The 26,500-nt window shown below is 45.7% G+C and overlaps 1 long non-coding RNA gene across 2 annotated transcripts in view; it reads right to left on the minus strand.

Annotated features, from left to right (window-relative positions):
• Positions 1-1,265: 1,265 nt before the first annotated feature.
• LOC125960522 (uncharacterized) overlaps positions 1,266-26,500 on the minus strand; it is a 62,721-nt gene continuing 37,486 nt past the window's right edge. Inside the window, exon 4 of one of the 2 annotated variants that reach the window (XR_007470264.1) lies at positions 1,266-1,763. This is a non-coding gene — a long non-coding RNA (uncharacterized LOC125960522). Of the gene's footprint in view, positions 1,764-25,211; positions 25,253-26,500 lie in introns of those variants that run through there. The other variant, XR_007470265.1, reaches the window with a different exon arrangement.

The raw sequence follows: 26,500 nt of genomic DNA on the forward strand, positions 1-26,500 counted from the left end.
CCCATTGTATATTCTTGGTTCCTTGTCAAAAAAAAATTGATCATATATGCATGGATTTATTTCTGGGCTCTCTATTCTATCCCATTGATTTATATGTCTGTTTTTATGCCAATACCATACTGCTTTGATTACTATAGGCTTGTAATATAGTTTCAATGAATAGTTCAATGAATAGAAACAACATCCACCCCGTTTTACAAGTCAGAAATTAGGTGTCATCCTTGATCAGTCATCACCCTCCCTTCATATCTAATCTATCACCAAGTTCTAAGTATCCTCTTCATGTCCATCATCACAACCCAAGTACACTAACAGCACCTCTTCCCTGGACTACTGCTGATTTTCCAAACCACTCTTGTTCCCCTCCAGTCTGTTCTCCACACTGCGGCCAGAGTGATCTTTATGAACTGGAATCTGATAATGTCATATTTCTTGCTTAAAATCTTTGGTAGCTTTCCTCGCTCCCATTGCAAAACCCATAATCCTTAATATGACCCATAAAGCTTGCCAGGTCTTTCCCTCCTGACTTCTCTGTGCTTCACACCCCACGATTCTCATTCTGTACGCTCCAGCTACACCACCTTCTTTCACGTCTCTGAATCTGCTGTAAACCCATCCTTCCACAGGACCTTTGCACATGCTCTTCCTACAGCCCTGATCGTTCCTCTCTCTTCACCTAGACAACCCCTACCTTTATTTTTATTTTTTTAAGCACTCATCTCAGTCATAACTTCCTCAGGGAGGACTTCTATGACCTCCTTGGCCCAAAGGGAGTTGAATCTCCCTGTTATGTGTTCTCATAGCATTAATAACAGTAGAAATTCATTTAACCAACCTCCCCTTAACTGACTTTCCAGATTCACTAACACTTTCCACCTCTCTGTGTTTGGTACCCATGATACTCTGAATGCTGGAAGCTGGTAGGCCACTCTTTAACGTGATTGAATATTTCTGCTTCTCTCTTGTTTAGAGTTTGCTTATCAAGGGTCATTGGTATTTGTTCCCAAATTGGTTCACGCTAGCTGTGCACGCTATTGTAATTTATGTAACTGAATTAAATATTATGTAAGCCAATGAAATGTGAGTATAAAAAGTATTCATCTGTATGAGAATTCAATTGAATCATTTGGGAAGACTTGATAAAGGTAAGGCACCAAAACTTGCTTAGCAGTGAGTGAAACAACTGTAAAAAATTGGGGAGGGCATTATCAAACTACAGAAGAATTCTGCAGATTTCTTTTCAAGTCTGTCTTTAACTTCTCCCTCCCCTTTCAAGAAATGAAAACAGGAAATCATGGACGATGCATTAAGGGTGTGTTTTATACAAGAAAGATGACAGAAAAGCCATTAGCTCTGAATCAAAAGATTCATGCAGATGTGTGTGTGTGTATGTACACACATATATCTTTCATGTTAAAATACATATTCGTGGTATATATCTTTTCTTAGAATTCCTTCCTCCAGATCAAACCTTCATACAGGTAGTAACACTGGAACATCCCCATCAGGACTCATCATAGAATTCAGAGCCCAGTGTAAATGGAAATATGGGCTCCTCATTCAAAGTGTATTAGGTATTTCAAGATGGTGACAGCACAGCCTTCAACCAAGTGTGGCGCCCTGTGATTCAGCAAAGGTCACATCCCCATGAAATAGGCTCTGGTTCCCATCTCCTAGCACAGAATTTGGCATGTGATAAGTGATTCTTTCACTCAGTAGGTATTTATCGAGGGCCTTCAATGTGCCAGGCACTGCTCTAGACTCTGAAAATATAGTACAGAACAACAGAGAATCAGTGATGTTTGAGCTACAAATTTGGCTCTGAGCTTCCTGGTAACCAAAGCAAAACATGAGATACCATCAATCACATCATTCTTATTATCAGAAAGGAGGAAGCAAACCAACGTCCCAGGGATAAAAAGAGATAGCAGTCTACCTCTTACTCCCTGACAGAACCAAATGAGATGGCAGCTGTGAAAATAACCTGAAGAAACAGAAGGTGCTATGATACACAGGGAGGTATTCGCATTAGAATTCTTTCTTTCTATTTATTTATTTATTTTTGGCTGCGTTGGGTCTTTGCTGCTGCACACGGGCTTTCTCTAGTTGTGGCGAGCGGGGGCTACTCTTTGTTGCAGTGTGCAGGCTTCTCATTGCACTGGCTTCTCTTGTTGCGGAGCATGGGCTCTAGGCACACGGGCTTCAGCAACTGTGGCACGTGGGCTCAGTAGTTGTGGCTCACGGGCTCTAGAGCACAGGCTCAGTAGTTGTGACACATGGGCTTAGTTGCTCTGCAGCATGTGGGATCTTCCTGGACCAGGGCTCGAACCCATATCCCCTGCATTGGCAGGCGGATTCTTAACCGCTGCACCACCAGGGAAGCCCCTAGAATTCTTTCACAGGATGAAAGGGAAAACTTTTCATTGTGACATCTCTGTTTTTCCTGGAAGGGTGCTCGGTAAATTCATCTTCGTAGGCAAAGAAACTTTCAAGTCGGCTAACGTTTTAATGTTGGAATCCAACCATCACTTCAGCCTACAAAAATTTCAACCAGTCTGTACAAGTTTCACCAGTCTCCCTTCCTGACCCTTACAAGAGGAAGAAGGCTGCCCAGTGCCAGGCGGGCAGACATTAAAGATGCCCTGGGTCTCAGTCCTCCCCTCCCCTCCCCCTCCCCCACTCCAGGAGGATGGAGGCTGGAGATGCTGGAGTCTTTTCCTGCTGCTCAACCCTCATAACCCCAAGGCCCCAGTGGGTCCATCCTCAGTGACATAGACAGGACTTGTGAACAGACAGACATGGAGCCAAGACAATGTTGCTAAGGGTAGAGAAAAGGAACCTCTGCCGTCCTCACCTTCCTGCCATTTCACTTCTCTCTTCCTCTCCTCCTGGCTTGCTACCCATTTCTTGGTGTTTCTGTGCTCTCTTCTCACCACCATCACCACCATCATTGACTTAGAGGAAGTCCTATGTAGTCTACATTTCACAGAGACAGACAGTTCGGCAGGACAGACATAGGCAGGCTGGCTTTGCCTTTCTTTGTGGTTGTTACCCTGTGTCTGTGTATCTCTCTCCCACACACAGACAAACCAAATAAAGACCTGTGTGTACTTCAGAGAGAGAGAGAGTTTGATGGGAAACCAATAAATAAAAAATACCAGCTATCTTGACTAATAGACTATCTTTTATCTAGATGGAAAAAAAACAAAACCAAAAACCTCATTAGGTCAGAAACACCTTAGGACCCTAAATGGGGCTCAGAGAAGTTCATTTCGTGACTATTTGAAACGTTAAACAATGAGCCTACAGATTCCCTCAGCCACCTGTTTTAGGCTTTTCAATACCAAACGTCAACCCATAGAGACCAGCTACAGCCAGAGAGAAAAAGATCTGAGCATTTCCACCAAAGATGTCACCAGACTATGAATCTACTGCCCTTTGAAGTCCCCCATAAAATGTGAAAGAGAGAGCATCCTCACCAGCCACTGGTGTCAACAATTGACACGGGCCCCTTCAATGGGTACCCACTCAGGTATCAAAGAGACACCTTTAATGAGAGAAGAGCTTGCTGCGGGATTTCTATTTTAGGTCTCGTGCTAGTAAATATAATTCTGTTTACACAGTCTTGGGTCTGGGACCAGCTCGAGCTGCAAAATGACTGTTTGAAGTGCACCTTAAGTGTGGTCTTTGAAGCTCTGAGCTGTGGTACATGTGGTCGTGTCTCTTTCTTTTTCTCCACCGTGGCAGAATTGTCAACTGTTCTTCAGTGGCTTATATAACATCCATGTGAACAAGGCGAGGACCTGGGGGCTGGGGGCCCAGCCCACTGGAATTGTGGGTGGCTGTCCTTGGCATTGGAAGAGAGCAGCACCCCTGGTCTCCACCCACTAGATGCTTGTAGATCTGCCCATAGTCGTGACAAACGAAGACGTCTCCAGGCGTTGCCAAATGTCCCCGTGAGGAGCAAAACTGTCCCCAGTTGAGGACCACTGCTCACAGCACTTCTTCACGACATCCCTCAAACTTTATGAAGTAGGATTTTAAGTTTTGTTCTAAGGCTCACAGATCTCGAAATCAAACTTACGGTTACCAAAGGGAAAATGTGGGGGAAATGATAAATTAGGAGATTGGGATTAATATATATACACTACTATATATAAAATAGATAACCAATAAGCCCCTACTGTATAGCACAGGGAACTCTACTTAATATTCTCTAATAACCTATATGGAAAAAGAATCTTAAAAAGAATCGAGATATATAGATATAGATATATAGATATATCTGATTCACTTCGCTGTACACCTGAATGAACACAACATTGTAAATCAACTATACTCCAATAAAAATTTAAAAATATATATAAATAATAGATTTTGTTCTAAATATTTGTTCATTGATATTATGCTTTTTTCTTTAACCTATGAATCAATTCGAAAGGTTTTAAATTCTAAACATATCTTGCTTTTTTTTTAGTTACCTTTTGTTGTTCATTTATAACCTAATTAGACTGGGTCGGGAAGGTGGGCTCTACAATCCTTATTCTTTTGCATTTGTGGAGACTTGCTTTGTGGCTGAGTACCTTGTCGGTTTCTGTAACCATCTCTTCTGTGTTTGAAAAATGTGCATTCTTCAACTGTTGGGTACATGATTCTATACAGGTCTGTTAGATCAACTTGTTCATTGTGTTATTCAAACCTTAGACAGTCTTGTCAATTTTTATGCCTCCTGACTTATCAATAACCAGAAAGGTGTATTTTAAAATCTCCTGTAACGATTTGTCAGTTCCTCCCTGAAATTTGGTCAAATTTTTGCTTTTGTACATTTTGAGGGTCTAAAATAGGTAAATACAAATTTGGATGTGTTATACCCTCCTGATGAATTATTCCTTTTATCACTATACAATGACCTTCTTTTTGCCTTAAAGACATTTACTCTGCTGCAGCCTTCTAGTTAGTTTTGTTTTGATTAGTATTTGCCTAGTATACCTCTTTTTATCATTTACTTTCAATTGTTTTGAATCCTTCTGTTTTAGGTATCAATATGTATTTTGAAAGCGGCATAAGTAAGTTTTCTTTCTATTTTTTTCACATCAAACCTGACAACGGTCTTTCAACTCGTGAGTATAATCCACTTAGATTTATTGTGTTTCTTAATATATTTAGATTTATTTCCACCGTTTCTTGCGGGACTTTCTATTTACTCTGCTTTTTAATGCCTTTTCTTCCTCTTTTTCTGTCTTCTTTTGGATCGATCAAGGTTTCCATATTTCTCTCTTTCCCTCAATTAATTTAGAAATTACATGTTCTGTTTCTACTCTTTCAGGGGTTATCCTGAAACTTTTGTCAAGCCAGTTGGACCTAAATTCTAAAGTTACTATTACTACCCTCTTCCTAAATAATATAAGGAATTTAGAATATTTTAACCCATCTTACATATTATTGCTATCCAACATTTTAGATAGTTCCACTTTAGTTTTATACCCTAAGTGTTATTATTTTCATTATTGTTGGCTTTGAGCAAATTAATGCATTTTTTGGCTTTGCCTAGATGTTTATCAGCATCTTTAATAACCATCCCTTCTTGCCTCTGAATCTTTCCCTCTGACTTCAATTTCTTCTTTCCTAAAACACATACTCTAGAAGTCTTTTCCATGAGTGTCCTTGAATCATACATTTTTTTGGTCATTGCTTTAGAATATCTTTATTTCCTTTTTTTTTTCTTTTTTTTTTTTGCGGTACACGGGCCTCTAACTGTTGTGGCCTCTCCCGTTGCGGAGCACAGGCTCTGGACACACAGGCTCAGCGGCCATGGCTCACGGGCCCAGCCACTCCGTGGCATGTGGGATCCCCCTGGACCGGGGCAGGAACCTGTGTCCCCTGCATCGGCAGGCAGACTCTCAACCACTGCGCCACCAGGGAAGCCCCTTTCCTTTTGTTTTTAAATGATAGTTGAAGACGGTAGAAATGAAGACTGACCATTTTTTTTCTCTCAGCACCTTAAAAATATTATTTCATCGACTTCTGGCTCCACTGTTGCTTTTGAGAAGTCAGTTATAAGTCCAATTATGATTTCTTGGTGAGAATCCATATTTCTCTCTTGCCGCTTTTAAGATCTATTTCTTTTTGGTTTTCAAAAGTTTTTCTCTGATGTTATGGGTACAAGTTTCATTCGATCTTTCTTAGGACTCATTTCCTGCCTCTGAAGATTTGTTTCTATCATAGGTTCTGGAAAATTCTCAGCCTTTTTCTCTTTGGTTGTTTTCTTTCCTCCTTCTCTTAATGTTCTCTACCTGAAGTTCTATTACTCATACGTTTCCCCTCTCTCTATCCTCCATGTCTCTTAATCTTGCTTTTATATTTTCTATTTATGTATCTATGCTGCATTTGGGGCAGTTTTCTGAAATCTGCCAGTTCTTAAACTCTTACTTCAGCTATGTGCAACCCATGTCATTTACTGCACTTTGTTTTTCTAGGTTCTATTTGTTTCTTCAAATCTGTCTGGGTTTCTTTTGGTAGTGTCTTAATGATTTTTTTCCCTTTATATATATCTTTAATGATTTAAAGAAAACACTAATTTCTAGTCTGTCTCCAGTAGCTCTATTTTCTGAATGAAGATTCTTGGTGGTCTACACCTATTGTTTGTTGTATATGCCAATGTTTGCCCATGGGGGTTGTGAGACTATAACTTCAGAGTTGAGAATTCACTGCGGTGGGAATGAGAATTCTGAAGGGGCTGCACTGAGCGTGTGTCCTGCAAGGGCCATCTGTGTACAGTTCTCCATGGGATCCCAGCAGCACTGGCCAAAAGATGGCTTCTCGTTATTTTGTTGATTTGAGGGTTCTTGGACCACTCAAGTAATGTCACGTGTAACCCCTGCTCCACATGAAGGTCAGCGTGTAATTATGAGATTACAGGGGACACTTGTTTTCCTTCCACTCATAGCCCAGGCTCAACAGACAAGCTTATACGGCATCTCCCTTTGTAGCTGAGCAGAATGTTTCCTTATAAACCTCTTCCTCGCGTTACGTGAAAGCCTTCATTCCAACTCTCCGTCTGGCACAGACCCAAGGCCTCATATTCAAATTTCTGTGGACCTAAAAACCCAAACTAAATTAGAAAATTTAAAGTCCTAAAAGCCCACAAACCCAATCCTCCCCATACCTGCCCCAGCATGCAGGGTCGCCCCGCATCCGTTCACTCGTTTTCAATTCCTGCTTGTTTTCTCCTGGGGGATCTTTCTTACTTTCTGTGAGCTCATCTTTGCGTGTAGAAAAAACAATTTTTCTATATATATATTTTGTTCAGCATTTCTAGGAGTTTTGAGATAGGAGAGTTTTCAGGTCATCTAATGTACCATATTGTAGAAAATAAGGATCCCCCCCAGACATAACAGTCAAAAGCACTAATCTGATGATTCCCCATTACCCAAACAGTAACTACCCAGCTCATTAGCATGACCTGGAGAAAACAGTCTGGCTCATACGTGCTTCTCCTGTTCCGTTTTCCATCTCTCTCTTCTTTTTAAAAAATTCTTTTTTATTTCTACATAATTTTTAAAGTTTATTTTCCATTTATGGTTACTACAAAATATTGGCTATACTCCCGTGTTGTAGAATACATCCTTGAGCCTGTCTGACACTCAATAGTTTGTATGTCTAAATTCCCCACCCCGATATTGCCCACCACCCCTCCCCACTGGTAACCACTAGTTTGTTCTCTATATCTGTGAGTCTGCTTCTTTTATGTTATAGTCACTAGTTTGTTGTATTTTTTTAGATTCCACATATAAGCGATATCATATGGTGTTTGTCTTTCTCTGTCTGGCTTAGTTCACTTAGCATAATGCCTTCCAAGTCCATCCATGTTGCTGCAAATGGCAAGATTTCGTTCTTTTTTATGTGTAAGTAGTCTACTTCTTTATCCATTCATCCGTTGATGGACACTTAGGTGTCTCCATGTTTTTGCTTATTGTAAATAACACTGCTATGAACAATGGGGTGCATGTATCTTTTTGAATTAGTGTTTTGGTTTTTTTTTTTTTTTTTCCGGATATATACCCAGGTCCATCTCTTCTTAATGCCCTACATTCTAGCCACACAGACAGCTCATGGTTCTACCAACTTCCACACACCTACAACTGCCAGACTTAGGCTCTGCCGCATCCTTCTCTCATTTCACAAACTGCTGTTTTCTGGCTAGAGCAAACCCCAAATATTGGCTCCAACACCCCAAAACATAATTAATCAAGCCCTCCCCGATGCTCCCACTACGTACGTACCTTGTTTAGAATCCTTATCACATAGAACAAAGCATTTTTACATCTTTAGCTAGATTCAGATCTTTTATGGGGCCAAAGCAAGATTTTATCCATCGCCCCCGACATGTAGCACAATACCTGGCACATGGTGGACACGCTAAGATGCTCTAGCAATTGTCTTGAATTATGAGGCTAGAGATATATAACTTGCAATTAGGGTACCTTTGTGTGTCATAAGCAGCCTTATTTTTGAAAATTTCTGCAAAACTGCTAATTGTCACTGGTGCTAGGTTAGTCACAATACAGGGCAGATAGGCTCAGTCTAGCCTCTGCCCATAATCTTTATTAGATATTAGTCCTGACTCATGACGAAATTCCATTTCGATAGCTGAGTGAGGGGTCACTTAGAATCTAGGACAGACAGTACAGCTGCAAGACATGAAAACAACAATACAAAAACAGAACCAGGCTGTCTTACTCACTGTTGTAACCCCACAGCACAGTCACTGACATGGAGCAAGTGTTCAATGAACACACGAATAAACACGAATGAGTGGGCAAGAGATTATGTGATAAAAAAAGAGAAACTTTAGCCAAGTGGCAGACAGAGGAAGTTAGAAGGTATGTCTGACCACTGGACTTATGGCTTGGATCGCATCTTATTCGTCACGGTATGCGTCTCGCATGTACAACACACTGAGTTGAGTGTGGACCGAGCCAACACTTCGTTTGCTTGGGTGGATGAATGAATGAGAAACTTAATTATGTGCAAACTGAATGAATGAGAAACTCCCAGATCTGGAGTTATGGAGAGAGGGAAACCAAAAGGTCAACATGTTGGTTAAGAAGGAAAAAAATAATTTTCATAAACCTTTTGGGTTTGGCCTCATCCACGCATGCTAGCCTTACCTGCTTGACCCTCCTGTCCACCCATCCATCTATCCATCCATCCACTTATCCATTCACTCAAGAAACATTTTCTAAGCACCTACTGTACACCAAGCACCGTGCTTGGGGTTTACAGATTCCAGTTTTGTATTGAGAAAAACTTGCTGATTCTCTAGCAGTAAAATGGTCCCACCGGCATGCTGGGAGCTGATAATTCTCAAAATTTTCATTCATTCCTCCTTCATTCATTCATCCAGCAAAAATCTTTGAGCACATCCTCTCTGCCAGACACTGTGAGGCACCAGGGATTCACTCCTTATTTTATGTATTTATTCATTCAATAAACAATGTGTGAGCGTCTAATGAGTGCCAGCCATAGATGGGGTCTCTGCTTTCAAAGAGCTTAATGTTAATAGTATGAAGACTCAGGCAAGAGACAAGTAAACAAATAAATCAACTAGTTGAGATAATGATAAGGCAAAATAATAATGAATCAGGATGTGCTAGAGAGTGATGGTGTCATATGCATAGGATATAAAATCACTGTGGCCCCTGCCCTCAGAGGCAGAGACTTCTAAGGAAGCAGAGCGCTCACCAGATGCTCTGGGTGCCGCCTACCTGGATCCTGCGGACAGGCAACCCTGATGTGAGCACACGGCGGTGTGACCTGGCCTGGGGGCAGAGAAGCGGGGTCTTGGAGAGAATGGACCACAAGGACGAGCCCCGGTAGAGGCCTCTCTGCCTGCACGGCGTGTCACCAGAGACACAGCTCCTCGCCCCGTGGCCCTGGCCGACCTGCCTGCGCCGTCTTCTGAGAGCATGAACATCTGCCTTCAACCCATTCAAATGAACCACCACGGCCTCCTTGGTCAGGAACTTTGACTCCCGGTGCACCTGGTTTAGAACTAGTGGGTCTGGAGGTGAATGACACCATATCTTGTTACTAATTCCCTATGGCCACCACTTCTTCCTGCCAACCCCTAGCAGGAGGGCTGGGCGGGGACGGGCACAGAAGTTCAGCCAGGGGTCCTGGGCGTATCAGTCCACCCAGCTCCGGCCCCTGCCATCTGGCCTCCTGCTTCCCCCCTCCCCCGGCCCCAGTGCTTTAGCCTGGCCTGACCGCACAGGTTTTGGAAGAGGCCAAGGTCACCGCGGGCCGACCTCCCCAGATGGATGCAGCCCGACACCGCAGCTGTGGTCCAGCCTGACCACGGATGCTCGGGGGCACTTACGCCAGATGAGGGCTGGGCCTCCACCAGTGAGGCTCTGATTAGACCCAGAGACCACGGCTTGATTCCCCTCCTCACACACACCCCCAGTTCCTTCCGGACCCCAATCTCCTTACTTCCCAGCCCTGCTCCTTTTCCTGCCCCTCAAGACACCATCAGCCCTTCTCTGAGGTTGGTGTTCAAGGCAGAGGCCCTCCACCCAGGAACCATCATTGGGCACCATTCCGGGGGATCAGCAAGTGGTCCCCTCAGTTCAAGGGGCCATGGAGGAGCCCGGCCCTCCTGGACTGCAGGCTGGCCAGTCTCCTCCAAGGGGCCAGGCTGCAACGGCTGGAGGCTGAGTCGGGTGGTGGTCTGGACCCCAGAAGCATCAATTCTTGTTCTAATGGGCATATTTGCTCTGTGCTTTGACTGCACCCATACAGCTTGGCCTAAAATACATTCCTTTTTGTAGGGGCTTATGATCCAGGGAAATGGAGGTGCTTCGTCTTTTCTAAAAATTACAGCCTTGACCATCACCCTTTGAATACGTCTGTAAGCGCATGTATCACATTGCACTGAGATATTCCCCTTGTACATCCATTTCCTCCACTAGACCGTGGACTCCTCAAATACGAGGACCCCTTCTTATTGGTCCTTGGCCCTCTCTTTGGTGACTGTGGAAGGAAATGGTGAGGATGACAGCTGCGTCACTAGCCCAGAGCGAATCCAACTTTCATTCCAGGTCTCTTTGGATTTACCTTGGAGTTTATTTCAACTATGGTCATATCCAATGGTTCAGACACTAAAAACAATCTGGCATGAAACAATTAAAATCAACATTTGCTGGAAAGATAGATTAGGGTGTGGTGTCTTAGTTTACAACAAATTAATAAAATGGTGAGACGAACACTGTGTGATATCACTTGCATGTGGAATCTCAAAAATACAACAAACTAGTGAATTTAACAAAAAATAAGCAGACTCACAGATACAGAGAACAAACTATGGTTACCACTGAGGAGAGGGAATGGGAGAGGGGCAACATAGGGGTAGGGGATTCAGAGGCACAAACTACTAGGTATAAAATAAGCTACAAGGATATGTTGTACAACACAGGGAACACAGCCAATATTTTATAGTAACTATAAATGGAACATACCCTTTAAAACTGGTGAGTCACTATGTTGTACACCTGTAACTTCTATAAAATTGTACAGCAACTATACTTCAATTAAAAAATAAAAAATAGGGCTTCCCTGGTGGCGCAGTGGTTGGGAGTCCGCCTGCCGATGCGGGGGACGCGGGTTCGTGCCCCGGTCCGGGAAGATCCCACGTGCCGCAGAGCGGCTGGGCCCGTGAGCCATGGCCACTGAGCCTGCGCGTCCGGAGCCTGTGCTCCGCAACGGGAGAGGCCACAACAGTGAGAGGCCCGCGTACCGCAAAAAAAAAAAGAACGAAAAATAAAGAAAACTATTCTATCAATAACTACACATTTTGTCTGGGAATAAAGATTATCTTTTTTTCAAAAAATAAAATAAAAAATTAAATTGCAGTGAAAAAATAAAATAAAATAAAATGGTGAGCTTCAAAACTGTGTATGATTCTGTTCAGATAAAGTTAACTGTGAGTGAGATTTTCTTCTAAGATGCTCTTCTCCTAAGATGCTCTGCTTCGGATTCCCTTCTACTAAGGTTTCTCTTAGAAATCGGGTCTTTTCTAAACTGAGAGGGGGCATCAAGGCTCCATTGGTATCCCTTTTCTATCTGGTCCCTGGATTTAGAGCGAGAACCACAGCTGGAGAAACAACACGTGACTTCAAAAAAGGGGGCCTCCTGGGGGCCTCTAACCAACCATTTCTCTTTACCTGCCAAGGGCAGATAACCAACCACTGAGTAGGCTGAGTGACGTGGGCTGATCCCACAGCCCTGCTGAGCCAGGGCAAGCCGTCTGCCCCGAGAGGCAGCTTGTGTCTGGGCTGGTGGCAAAGCTGTCCGCTTCTACACCCTCCTAGTGTGGGAGCCGGAATCTAGAAAGGGACTCTGACCGGAGGAGCTTGAGTCAGAACAGCTTCCTTCGACTGGAAGCTTCTGTAAGTCCAGAGATCATCTCCATGCTTATGGACAGGCTATGGCCCTGGTGGCTGGTTGTCTGCTGAGCTGGAGAGCGGATGTTCCTCCCGTGAGTTCGGCTCTAGCTGCTGCTCCCCGCTGCCCTGAGGAAGGATCGTCCTCACCTTCTCCTTACCAGGCACAGTGACTCAGGGGGAGGCTTGGAACCAGACCCCAGGACACCGATTCCCAGCACACAGTCTCACTGGCAGAGGGACCTTGGAGTTTGCTGTGAAAGGCATGGACTTTGGCGTCAGGCAGACCTAGATTCACATCCCAGTTTTGCCGGTTACTGGCTGTGTGACTTTGGGATAGCTATTTGATCCTCTCTGTGCTTTGGTTTACTCATCTGTAAAATGGGCATAATAACAGCTACCTCGTGAGATTGTTGTGAGAATTAGGGATACAATGTTTCTAAAACACTGAATGAGACACCAGAAACACAGTAAATGCTAAATAAATGCTCACTAAGTAATTCCGTGGTGCCGTCTAGCTCCCTGGAGTCCTGAGATCTTTCCCAGGAGTTTAAGAGCCCCTTGGATGGGAAAGGGGGCAGGGAGGAGAGAACAAGTGAGCTGGTTATCAGCCCCCCTTTTGCTAAAGCAAATGCTCTGTTTCTGTTGTCTCTGTCTGTTCCACGTCTAAGTCTGATGCGTCTACTCTAATCCAATCCCCTCACATGGCAGATGAAGAAGCAGAGGCCCAGGGACCGTAGGGATGTCCCTTGGCTGGTCCAACATGAGGCTGGGAAGCAACATCCTGTGGTGTCTAAGAGCACAGGTTCTGCAATGATGCTGCCTGGGTCAGGTGTCTGTTCTATCACTGCCTATCTTTGTAATCTCGAGCTTGTTTTGTGCCTCAATTTCCTCATCTTTAAAATGCCTGCTTCTATGTGGTATACACACACACACGCGCACACACACACACACAACGGAATACTACTCAGCCATAAAAAAAGAGTGAAATAATGTCATCTGCAGCAACATGGATGGACCTAGAGATTATCATACTAAGTGAAGCAAGTCAGACAGAGACAAATATATGATATCACTTACATGGCATCTAAAATATGACACAAATGTACTTATCCACAAAACAGAAACAGACTCACAGACATAGAGAACAGACTTGTGGTTGCCAAGGGGGAGGGGGGTGAGGGAGGGAAGGACTGGGAATTTGGCATGAGCAGATGCAAGCTATTATATGTAGAACGGATGAACAACAAGGTCCTATTGTATAGCACAGGGAACTATATTCAATAGCCTATAATAAACCATAATGCAAAAGAAAAAAAACTGTAAAATGCCTGCTGCTAAGGGTTTTTGTGAAGATTAAGTAAAATTTCATATCTAAAATGCCCAGAATGTCATCTGACATAGTGTTAAGCCTTAGTGATTATTTTTAGAACACCTGACCCTTCTTCACGGTCTAGGAAAATTTAACTGTGAGTCAGATACTGACTTTAATGTGTGCTCATCCTTCATGGCAAACAGGATGCTTCCTGAGGTGAAGAGAGCTTCAGCAGGCTGTGACCAACACAGAGGAGTGTCATGTCTCCTCCAGCCCTGAAGGTTACTGACTTGGGTCAGACACTTTTGCTCAGAGAGTGAGTGGACAGATTTAGTTTAATGAAGAAGGAAAGCCCGCGGAGGGCAAAAAAAGGAGCGGCTGGAAGGACAGAGGCTCTATTCTAAGCAATTTCTTGCTCCACCGTTATCTCTGGGCATAGGTTTGTGAAGTAGGGGCATGTGGGACCATTTCGGTGCTATTTTGACCACTAGAGATCCGTGGCATGTTTGCTATCCTGAGAGGGTGGATTCCCAAGGAGAGGTAATGGCCACAGCAAGATTAGCCATGGTACCACCACCCCCGTTCCCTTGCTGGACCTGGGTTTGGTCTGTTTTCCAGGAATCCAAGTCATCCACTTCTGTTCCCTGGTTCCTTCTGTGACCGGGTAGCATTGGCAAGGCACAGACAGCTCTGGGCCAAGGATGGAGAGAGGCTTTTCTCCTTTAAAGCAGGCTTCCCAAATGTTCAAGACCATAGGTGCCCACATTTTCTAACCAATACAGTCCAAACTCTTCAAAGGCCTCCCGAGGCTGCCTTCCCTGAATTCCATCCTCCCATCCCCAACGTCACATCACTCGATCCTCTCTGCCCACCTTCACTCTTTCTCTGCTCTCTCCTTCCGCATCACACACCCATCCTCAAGATTCTCACCCGTTTTCCAACGCCTGCACTGAACCCCATAATTGGATGAGCTCCATACCGGGTATCCTATAACACACTGTCCCTCTCCTATACCATTTACCACGTACTGCGAGCGAGGAGGTCGGAAATTTAGCCAAGGAGCTTTCTAAGCCAATGTAGAAGCAGCAGCTTGATTCCTCCTGACTCTCTACAGCAAAGAGTGAGGAGAGAGAGAACACGAAGAGAGGATTGTAAGCCAGGAAAAACCCAAAAAACAAAACACAGAACCTGGAAGTCTGGGAGATTCCCAGCCTGTCCATACTGCAAAAAATAAAGTTTGTTCTGAGGAGAACACTGAAGGCGTGGCTGGGCGATGACGCGACAAGGAGATGGTGAGCGTGACTCACAGATTCACCCAGCCTGCTCAGGAGAGGCAGCATCAGAGGTGGGATCATGCCAGCAGATACTCCAGTATGAACCAGAGGGGGCAGAGGAAGAGGCACGGGGTAAACGAAGGCTGTTAGACGTCCTGGATGCTACAGGTTGGGACCATAGAGCTATCTGGCTACACATGTGTGCTATCCTTCCAGAAAAGGGAGGAGGGACCCCAAAGGCAATTCAGAGATGACCAGGGCTGCCACTCCCACCACAAGGCCCAGAGAGCACAGGCCAGGGGCCTGAGGGGAAAGGGGAGGGAGAGGCTATCTCCCCCTCCGTGTCAGAGGAGAGGCCTGTGGCCCTCAGCAGAGACCCACAGTGTGGGCTGTCCCCCCATCCCCCAGACAGCCACCTTACGGACGGGGCCCCACCCGGAGCCCCTGCACCGTTGTGGGGATGATGTTGTCACCGTGATGGGGCTGGAGGGCAGAGCATTGAGTCAAAGAGGATTATTCTTGAAGCCTCGGATCTCATGGAATTTGCCCTGCTAGGTCTGGGACTTGCTTGGGACCCATCACCCCTTCCATCTTTCCTACTTCTCTCTTTGGGAGGGAAGATATCTGTCCTATGCTTGTCCCATCACTGTAGTTTGAAATCACATGTCTTGTGTGGTTTCACAGGTTCACGGCTAGAGAGGAATTTTGCCTCAGGATAAATAACACCTCAAATGTTGTTCATATCTGATTTAGAGGATATTTAGATGAGACTGAACTTGAGACATAGGAGCTGATGGTGGAATGAGCTAAGAATTTAGGGGCTGTCAGGATGGAATGTATGTATTTTGCATGCAAGAAGGACATGATTTGGGGAAAGGGAGCAGAAATCTATGGACTGAATTGTGGTCCCCCATTCATGTGCTGAAGTCCTAACCCCCAAAATGATACTATTTGGAAATGGGGCCTCTGGAAGGTATGAGGTCATGAGGGTGAAGCCCTCATGATGGGATTAGTGTCCTCATGAACGGAGGAAGAGATCAGGGCTCGCTCATGATCTCTCTTGCTCTCTCTCTCTCTCTCTGCCATGTGTGGACCCAGCAAGACTCCGCAACTGTGAGAAGTAAATGTTTGTTGTTTCAGCCATGCCATTGATGACATTTCATTAGAGCAGCCCAAGCACATGAATACAACAGCCAAAAAGGTTTTGCTGGGACCCTCACAAAGAGAACCATGGGCTACAGAACTTACAGTAGAGAAATCAACAAATGACATTCATGGGCGGAAATTCAAGAAAACACATGGAACTTGGAAGAGAAATCAGAAACACAAGTCATGATCTTTATAGGGGTCAGAGATAACCAAGGTATTTCGGTTTTGAAAAAGGGGGGTTAAGTGCCAAGGGATTAGGCATCTCCGATGTTTTTCAAAATCACTTCCTTTGGGAAGTCTTCCCTGGTCTCCTGCTGGTTTCTCCATGAAAGTTTAGCAACTCCTTCCACAGAGATTTCCAGGACAGCATCATCCACCCAGCCCTGTCTGCGCAGAGTGAATGGATGCATATCCTTTTTCGGTCCCCACCGAGTGCCAGGGAGAGCGAAAGCAAGATGCTCCTGTTCACTCATCCGGGGATGCTGTGTCGGCAGCAATAACTGTGAAGTGCTCTTCACAGTTTTTATGACACTTTTTATTATCTTCATCGATCCTCATAACAAACCCTGGAAGGTGGTTGGTGTCATCATCCCATCTCACAGATAAGAAAACTGAGGCTCAGAAAGGTGAAGTAACTTGCCCGAGGTCATTCCATTCATAAATGGAAGAAATGGGTTCCTAGCCCAAAGCATCTGACTCTAGAGATCACACACTCATCACTATGCAGGACCGTCTCTCAGGCATGTGTGTGTGTGTGTGTGTGTGTGTGTGTGTGTGTGTGTGTGTGTACACAGGCACACAAGTGAAAGAAAGGCATGTGGTGGAAGGACACGGGAGTCATTTATTTCTGTCCTTTCAGACTCTTTGTGTGAGAGCTCCACACTTAAGGGGTAGATTGCAATTGCTTATTAATAAAATAAGTTTTATTAATACATGTGTTTATAAAATACTTTTTATTTTGAAAAACTCTTTCTTCCAGAAATGAGGACTGGGGAAGGGGTGTGACACAGAGGCAGCTGGGGTGGTCATGGCCATTCATTCATTCAGAAAATGCTCAGTAAGTCCCTTTCCTGAGCTAAATTCAGTGCAGGTGGCGGAGGCCTCTCTGGACATCAGGCCCTGTCTCTGCTCTGGCCCACTGTGCTCCAGGCCCCGCACTAGGGTCCTCTTCCCGTGATGCTGACTGGTGGTCAGCCTCGGTGGGGTTGCTGGTACCTGTGCAGACAGCCTCTGATGGAGACTCTGCCCAGGCATTCAGCGGCGACAAGGAAGGAATGTGCTTTCATTCTTCGCAGGCTCTACCTGGGTGCGCTGGGGCTGCTGTCACCAGGAGGCTTCTGTAAGTAAAGCTGCCTAATCTCCTTAGCCGGATGGTGGTGTCAGCCGGCGAGAGCCGGCAGGAAAGCAGCATCGTGCCTCGGATTCCCCAAATTGTTGGGAGCGGTGGGTGATCCCACACAATCAGAGGGGCCTGCACTGGCTTGTCCGAGGGAGGGGAGCTGGGTTCAGGGTTTTCTCTCAGTCTGCTGCTCCGGGCATGCTCCGTGGGGCGTCTTCGCCAGCCCAGAGGGGCTGGGCAAATTCCCTGGACGTCAGGCAGCTGGGTGGTTTCCAGAAGCACTAGCACTGCCGCTTCCTCCCACTGGCGAGCTCCCCAGGGGCTTACACGAGAAACCCCAGCTCCCCAGCCCAGCCCTTGAGGCTCATCACCCTATAAAGTACCCAGAGCTATGCATCTGTGGGTCCCTGAGGCTTTTGCAATTTGTGAGGCCCTCTTTAAGAAAAGGGACACCGACCAGATAGCTGGAGCCTCACCAGGTTTGGGGAGGGGTCCACGGCAGCCAGGAGGCCTGAAGCTCCGCTTCATTAGAACCATGGAAAGACCCCCACTGCCCACACTTGCCTTTTCAGCCTCTCTCTCTCGACTCCTCGTGGACCCCTCCCACCCAGCTGACACCTGTGCTCAGCGGGCATCTTCCATATTCTGTCCGGCATCCTCACTCGCGCTTCTGTGAGATGAGTCGACATGTAAACGCCACTTAGCTCCTCGAGATACTAGATTAACGACAATTACGATCAGAGTAACTATGCTTCTGGGTGCGTCGACTTTGCGCTAGATGCTTACATCCCACAAGGCAGGGAGAGATTACAGGCCACTCTGTTCCCAGGAGGCGCCACACCTCAGAGATGTTAAGTCACTTGCCATGGGCCCTATGGCTAGTAAGTAGCCCAAAAAAGGTGTAAGTTAAAAACCCCATCTTTCCGACTTCAAAGTCTAGGCTGTTTTATGCACACCAAACTGCCTTTATTCTGGTCCGTGTTCTCTGTAACGTCCTCCGTGAAGCCCAGTGCCGGACACACAGTAGTATTTTCCAAATCACTTACACCTGGATGAGAATGTTCCTTAGAGGGAAACAGGGCCACATATTTGCAATTGGGTCCCAGAAAAATTCAAGTCTTGGTGTTACCACGATACTAGACTCCTAAGTGTTGACTATTTGATGCTTATTCACTGGCTTTTCCATCAGGTGCCCCATTTCTGCTTTTCACATGCAGACCTCGCCTACATGTACTGAGCAGCTATATCACAATAATGCCGGGGGGGGGGTGGGGAGAATCCCCTGAAATTCAACAGTGTGCAGCTCTAAGCATCTGCTTCTTGCTCTCGCCTCCGTGGCTCAGCTGGGCCTGGCTTGATTTCTGGTCGGCTCCATGTGTCTCTCGTCCTCCTTGGGCCAGTGGTTTCCCAGGGTCAATGCATCTCAGGGCAAAGAAAGGCACACAGAGGACCAGCCCCATCGCTAAAGCACATTCAAGCCTTTGCTCGTGCTACAACCTGTTGACCAAAGACAGTCATATGGCCAAGATCAAGGTCCAGGACAGGGAAGTCCACCCTGCCTACCGTGAGAACACACAAGGGCAGAGATGCCTGACATCACTGCAGGGAGACCAGTGATCAAGGACCTCAGCGCAAAGTCTAAGAGAGAGATGCCCCCAGCTAACCTTCAAGCTGTCAAAATAGGTTTCCAGTCCATTCAAAGGGTGTCAGGATAATTCCTTTCAAAATTCTCCAAATCACTTTAACTTCAAGTGCCAACAGATCTATGCTATGAAGTATTTTGAGAGAAGAGTAGGAAGAAAATGGCAAGCACTGAAAACTCAAAAATGCTGGGTGACCCAGCTTCCAAGAGAGAGCAGCCCACAGAAGTTGAAAACTACCTTTTAGTAGGACTCAAAAGGCACATAACCGGGGAGTAACTCAAGCTCATTTCCAAGTCTCTGGGTCTCGAGTAGGTGGGACCATAGTTAAAGGAGAGCCCCCCACCTCTCCACCTATAAAAGTTTCTGCTGAGGAACTCTTTCAGTCATTTGATATCAAGAAGGGAGGCAATTTTCATTCTTTCCCTGCACCGGGCCGTGATTAAAAGTTTGGTGTCCTACCTGTATTTGAACTAGCAATCTGTCTGTTTAGTTGGACTAACTCTAGCCCGGGGGGGATGGCAGGTAAACAGAGGAAAGCAACTGGAATTCACTCACAATAAAACAAAGGAACAAAAGGTAAAAAAAAGCACTTTGGAATTCGCCAAGAAGAACCCCACACTTAAGTTGTCAGGGACGCATTCTCCTTTCAAACTGTTCTGTCATTGTTCCTGGAAATCAGTGCCAGTGATTACTTTTTAAAAGTAGAGAGGGATAAATTAGGAGGTTGGGATTAACGTACACACACTACTATATATAAAATAGACAACCAACAAGGACCTGCTGTATAGCACAGGGAACTCTGCTCAGTATTCTGAAATAACCGATATGGGAAAACAGTCTGAAAAAGAATACATATATGTATATGTGTAACTGAATCACTGTGCTGTACACCTGAAACTAATACAACATTGTAAATCCACTACAGTTCAATAAAAGAAATAAATAAATAAAATATCTTTTGAGAAATATGTGTAGTAATTATGCATCTTTTAATGCAGAAACAGATGCAGCAAAAATAGTCAGGGGGTTATTTCTATGCATGGAATCATTAAAATAAACATTTATTTATGTAATATATGATGTTATTTCTCCTTTATTTTCTGTTTCTTCTCTATTAGCCATGTGTTAATTATATACTAAAAAGAGGAAAAGGTTAAAATAAGAAAAGGAACAAGCTTACAATTTTTCTTCTTTTGGAAATGGCAAGTCATGGAGAAAATGTGTTTATAATGTGTCCCAAAGTGTGTCCTGCAGACACTGGTTCTTCATGCATTAATGAAGGTCCTTGATAATTAATGGGGTCCTTGATAATTAACTTTGGAAAGATCTGTCTTAGACCAAATTAAAACCTTTAAAAACTGCAAGAGGGAATAGCCAACAAGAGGGCAGAGTAAGCAGCATTCCCAACCCTACCAGACCAATGATCCTTTTTCATCAAGAAGCAGCCCTCCAGAGTAGTGCATCTTGGGAATTACTATTTGAGGCCATCAGTGCCGAAGCATCAGTTCTGGTGTAGAGACAACAAACCATTTAGCAGGACTGGTGGACTGGACCGCTGCTAGCCACGATGCCAAGCAGGTCTGTGTTGCCCTCTCCTGGGTTTAGTGGACCCTACCCTACCCCGCCCCAATCCCATCTCCCGTCTTCTCCATCCTGCACACGCTGCCCTCTGCCCCGCAAAGCTTCAGTATCAGAGCCAGGATGGGAGAGTGGACACGTGAGAACTCTTCCGTCGAGGCGAGATGCCGTCGCTCTGCGCTATCATGGCAACTTGGGCTGTGCTTTTCCATAATGATAATACACCTCATTCAGCCTTTCAACCCCAGTGTTCATTCAAAACCATGGGCTTTACATGAGCAAGATGCTGCACTAGACACTAGGGATGCAGCGGTAAGAAAAACAAACACTCTCTTTACCTTCCTGGAGCTTAAGTTCTGTCGAAGAGAATGAATAAGCAACAAAAGAATCTGTAAGATTGGTCCTGAGTTAATAATTGTTAAAACTGGGTGGTGGATACACAGAGTTATTTTTACTATCCTCTCTACTTCTGTATATGTGTGAAATTTTCCATAAAAAATGTTTTTGAACATAAATAACAGAATCACACAACTAAATGCAAAATTCCATTGGTGACAAGTATTCTGAAGGATGGAGACAGATGGTATGATATGAGCACTTCAGGGAGAGAATCACGGTAGGTGGGGAAGGTTTTCTCAGAGGAAGCAATGAGTGAGCTGATTTCTCTGGAAACCGGGTCACCAAATAGCTACAGGACGGGGGAGGAGACCTCCAGCAGAGGGGACAGCAAGAGCACAGGGCTTGAGTAGAGAGCATCACACACATGGGACCCAAGGAAGCCGAGTGGCTGGAATCCTGGGGTAGAGAGGATGCTGGCGGAGAAGCCAGAGAAGTGGGAGTGGCCTGGCCAGGGCTAGTCTGGGACCACCCAGGAAAGCAATAAGTTCTGCTCATCTCTAGCCCTGCGTAGCCTCTGTGTCTGTGGAACAAGTCTGCAAACGAATAAATAAAGCATGAGTGAAATGACCAGGGTTAGACAGAGGAGGGGCCAGGGCCAGGTGCAGCCGGGTAGTCGAGGTCCCCAGATGTTCTGCCCTTTAGGGACCCACTACCCTGGTCCATCCATTCCCGCCTCTGAGATGAGCCGTGGGTGGAGGAGAGTATCTTCCCGCTCTGACGCTTCCTTCCACCTGGAGCTGTCACTGGCCTCCCTGACACCCCGCCTCTCCACCTCCCCACACCCACTCTGTCCCAGGGAGGTGGAGGGTGTATTTCATTGGCAAATTTGGAAGGAGAAGCTGGGCAGCCCTTTCCTCTCTTCTTCTTTTGGAAGCCGGCTGCCCACACAAGCCTGCGTCCTGCCCGCTACTCTGTGCTCTCAGTTTTCCCAGAGGCCTGGCCCCAGAGAAGGCAGCACAGCCCTGCCGCGGCTGAGCGGACAGTCTGCCCAATGCCGGTGTTTCATAGCGTGAGCCCTCTCGCCCATAGACATAAATCGCTTTCTCCAATTTGTCAATAATGAAAAGGACAGTTCAGCTCCCATCACTTCCTCCTTCGCCTTATTCCCCTGATGGCTCTGAATCAGGATGGGACGGAGGAATGTTATTTACTGAATCAAGGCTCCCACTTTGTCTCCTAAAGAAAGCCACCCCGGGGGGCTCCCGGCATTGGGGGCCACCTGTCCAGGACCCCCAGGCCACAGTCCTTGCTCTCCTGAAGCTTCTGCTTACGCTTCCTGTTTCTTTGCTTGTAGTCCTTGCTGGAAGATCTGACTCTCATTCTTTTATTCATTTATTAAGTAAAGTGGAGAAGGTTCCTTCTCCCATGGGGCTTACAGTCTACTGAGAATCCACAGAAAGAAACGCAATAAAAAGCCAACATAGGGGATTCCCTGGCTGACCAGTGGTTAGGACTTGGTGCTTTCACTGCTGAGGGTCCGGGTTCGATCCCTGGTCGGGGAACTAAGAACCCACAAGCTGCGCGTCATGGCCAAAAGAAAAAAAAAAAAGCCAAGATAATTTCAGAGAGTAACAACCACTATAAAAACAATCTAAGGCAACATGATAGAGTATCTGTGGGCAACTTTAGATCATGTAGCAGGAAGTGGTATTTAAGTGTAAAAGCAAATGACAAGAAGGAAGTAGCCATGCAAACTTCTGGGCAGAGGGAACAGCATCTGCAGATGCCCTGAGGTGGGAATGAGCTTCATGTGTCTGAGGAAGAGAAATAATGATGTTACGGCGCAGGAAAGATGGGGGCAGGATGCAGGCTGAAGGCGGGTTGGCAGGAGCAAGCCACATGGGGTCTCGTGCGCTTTTTTTATAACATATCAGGAAGTACCCTGGGCCTTTCCCACAATTGTCACTGTGTCCATGATGGGTCATCCCTCTTATTCAGTAGAAAATTTAGATTATAAATGAATAAGAGCTCGAAGTCTGAAGCGCCGCCCTTTCAGTCATATCCATGGTTGCTTGTTGGGTTTTTGTTTGTGTTTGTTTTGACTTTTAAGAATTACAGTAAAGGGTCAATGCTTCACCCAAATAAGTGAGTCACTAATAGTAGAATTTCAGGCAGTTCTGGGGAAAAACTTGGAGATTCCTTCAAGTCTCCAGACTAGGGTCATAGGCAGGGACAAACTAGGACTGAAAAAATGCAGTAACAGGGGGAGGAAAAAGCAAAACAGAGTGCCAATTATTTCAGTGAAAAAGTAAAGACACGAGCAGTGCATCCCCCAAAGAGAGAAGCACGTGGTGACACCTCTGGGGAAGTCCCCTCCGTCACCTGCTGAGCGCTTGGAGAAGTACACCTGAAGAGCAGAGGGGAGGGTACCTGTGTAAGCTGCCTTTTGGGGTTCATTGTTCAGAGCCGGTGCTGTTGGGGAAGATGGGCGTGGGGAAGATTCTCACGCTCAGGATGGAAAATATCCCACCCGAACTAAAAGCGCCGTTTTTCTCACTCTGCCCTGCCAAGAACCAATCTCCAGGCGCTGCAGACACACAGGAGAGGGGCGCCCACAGGCAAGCCCCCAACCCTCCAAGCAGCCAGAAAGCAGCCTTGCACCCAGCTAACCTGACGGGCTGTGGAGTCTTCAGACTCACCTGTCACTTCCTGCAGGTGCGGATGAGGTTTTGTTTCTAGTAACCAAGTCTCCCCACCGGGAGAAGCCTTCCGAGGTCACGGTCTGTCTCTATCACAGGACAGTTGGGATTTCCCCCGATCTTAAAAAGTCCCAGCATCCCGGGGGTCTCTAATTCCTACATCTGCAGAGACCTTCAGCGAGGTGCCCTGTACTCTTCTCTGAGCTGCAAACCTGCTAGATTCCCACACTCCCCAAATAGGCAGAAGTTCCCAGCGTGCTTTGGAGCACTCCGTCCTTTGATCTGGGTGCGGCTGTGCTCTCAGGAGCAGAAATCAGGAAGAAGCGCTCTGCTTTGCCACACAGCCAAATGAACGAGCACGAACTCCCCTGGACGGCCCCCTTGGCTTGCGGTGCTGGGGGCGCTGATTAGCAGGGAGCGCAGGAGAGCAGCCTGTTAGCCTGTCTTCTTCCCTCCTTGGTCTCTATCTACAGATTGAAGCCTGAAACCTGCCCTACAGAGAGGGAGAGCGAGCTCACGGGGGAGACCCGCATCAGGCGGGAACCAGCGCCATCAAAAGCGAACAAATCTATTCCGAAAAGCCAGGGCGGCGGCACGCAGGGCTGTCCCCCACTGTTTGAGTTTAGTTCCTCTCTGAGCGTGAGGCCGGAAGGGCTTTCTGAAAACAACCCCCCGCCTCCTTTCCAAGTTCAGTTCATTTCCATCCAGCAAACTTCCACTGAACGTCTGTAATGTTCCAAGCTGACTCTGATACGCTCTCCCCTCCGGGAGCTCCTGGGGAGGTGGAAGGGGCAGCTAGAGTGAGGTTTGCAAACTGGTGCTTCCCGGGCCAACGTGGTCCAAGGCCTGGTTTTACAGGACCCGCCAGCTTCTTACTTGGTTTTGTAAAAATCAAAAGAGGAATTGTATGTGGGGGCATGTGGAAATTGGATGAAATTCAGATCTCAGCGTCCACAGGTAAAGTTTTATTGGGACACAGCCCTGCCCTTGGTTTCCCTGTGGTCCATGGGTGCTTCGGCCCTAAGGTGGCTGCAGTGAGTAGTTGCGACAGAGGCTGCATGGCCTACAAAGCCCAGAGTGGCTGCTCTCTGGCCCTTTACCGAGCCTTTAAGTTTGCTGACCCTTGGGCTAGAGTTCTGTCTCCAGCAGTAATAACGTAAGGTCATTTCCAAAGATAAGAAAATTCCCATGCCGTCGAAGCCTTCTTGGGTCTCTTATTATTTATAACAAATGACTTGATGACTTGGTGAACTGCTGCTCTGCTATGTGAACGTGGGGTTTCTAATAGTCTGGGGGGAAAGGACTCAGCCTCTCCAAAGAAGGTTCTGAAGTGAGATTACAGTAAGTACTGGAGAGGGAAGAGTGTCCTGGGTGACACTCAGAGTCAGACCTCCTGGGCGCCAATCTGAGCCCCACCACTGGCCAGAGGAACCTTGGCCAAGATGCTTAACTTGGCTGCTTCAGTTTCTTGACCTATAAATTGGGCATAAGAAAAGTATTTACCTACTAGGGCTTTCCTAAAGATTAATTAAAAGATATAAAGCATTTAAAAGATTGCCCATGATTATTAGTGAGAAATGTCACAACTCTTGCATTTCTTTAAAGCTTACGTGCTCGTACACTGTCATTTAGTGACTAGTGAAGCTGGCTAACATCTGCTATGCTCTTCTAAGGAAGTTGGTTTGCTTGTTTGTTTTGAAACAATCTTTGGCTGGAGAAAAGGGGCTCCTCGTGCGTCGTTGGTAGTACTGTAAATTGGAACAGCCGCTATGGAAAACACTATGGAGCTTCCTCCAAAAATTAAAAATAAAACTGCCGTATGATCCAGCAATTTCATTTCTGGGTATTTATCCAAAGAAAATGAAAACACATATTTGAAAAGATATATCCACACAAGTGTTCACTGCAGCATTAGATACGGTAGCCAAGATACAGAAGCAACTTAAGCGTCCATTGATAGATGAGTGGATAAAGAAGGTGTGGTGTGTGTGTGCGTGTGTGCGTGTGTGTGTGTAAAGGAAATACTACTCAGCCATACAAAAATGAGCTCTTACCATTTGTGACAATGTGGATGAATCTAGAAGGTGTTACGCTAAGCGAACTGAGAAAGACAAATACAGTAGGATCTCACCTGTGAAATCTCAAAAACAAAACAAACAAAAAAACAAAATGAAAACAGTCTCACAGATACAGAGAAACATCAGTAGTTGCCAGACGGAAGGGGGAAATGGGAGGGCAAAGAAGGTGAAGACGTACAGACCTCTAGAGAGAAAATACACGAGGCACAGGGATGTAATATACCACATAAAGAATACGCTCAATAATATTGTAATACTTTCTATGGGGACGGATGGTTACTACATGTATCGCGGTGACCATTTCATAATGTATGCAAATGTCCAGTCACTATAGTACACCTGAAACTAGCATCATATTGCCAACTATGTTTCAATTAAATAAAAGAATGTAAACAACCTTTAGCAGTAAGTTAAGGGAAGTTAACCAGTTGTACAATGAAGCTGAAAAGTCTCTAGAGAAAAACCGTCACAAAGGAATGACGTAATTTCATTCACTGTAGAGAATAGGGGTCAGCTGAGTGCTAAACCCAGCGCGATAAGCAGGATGTGTTTTTCTGTTGAACATTAAGAGAAGTTTCTTGTGGCAGCAAACTACAGAGCAGAGGGTTACAAGAGGTAAAGACTCATTATCCCTGATAACCAA

Source organism: Orcinus orca, chromosome 11, assembly GCF_937001465.1.
Source record: "Orcinus orca chromosome 11, mOrcOrc1.1, whole genome shotgun sequence".
Lineage (NCBI taxonomy): Eukaryota > Metazoa > Chordata > Mammalia > Artiodactyla > Delphinidae > Orcinus > Orcinus orca.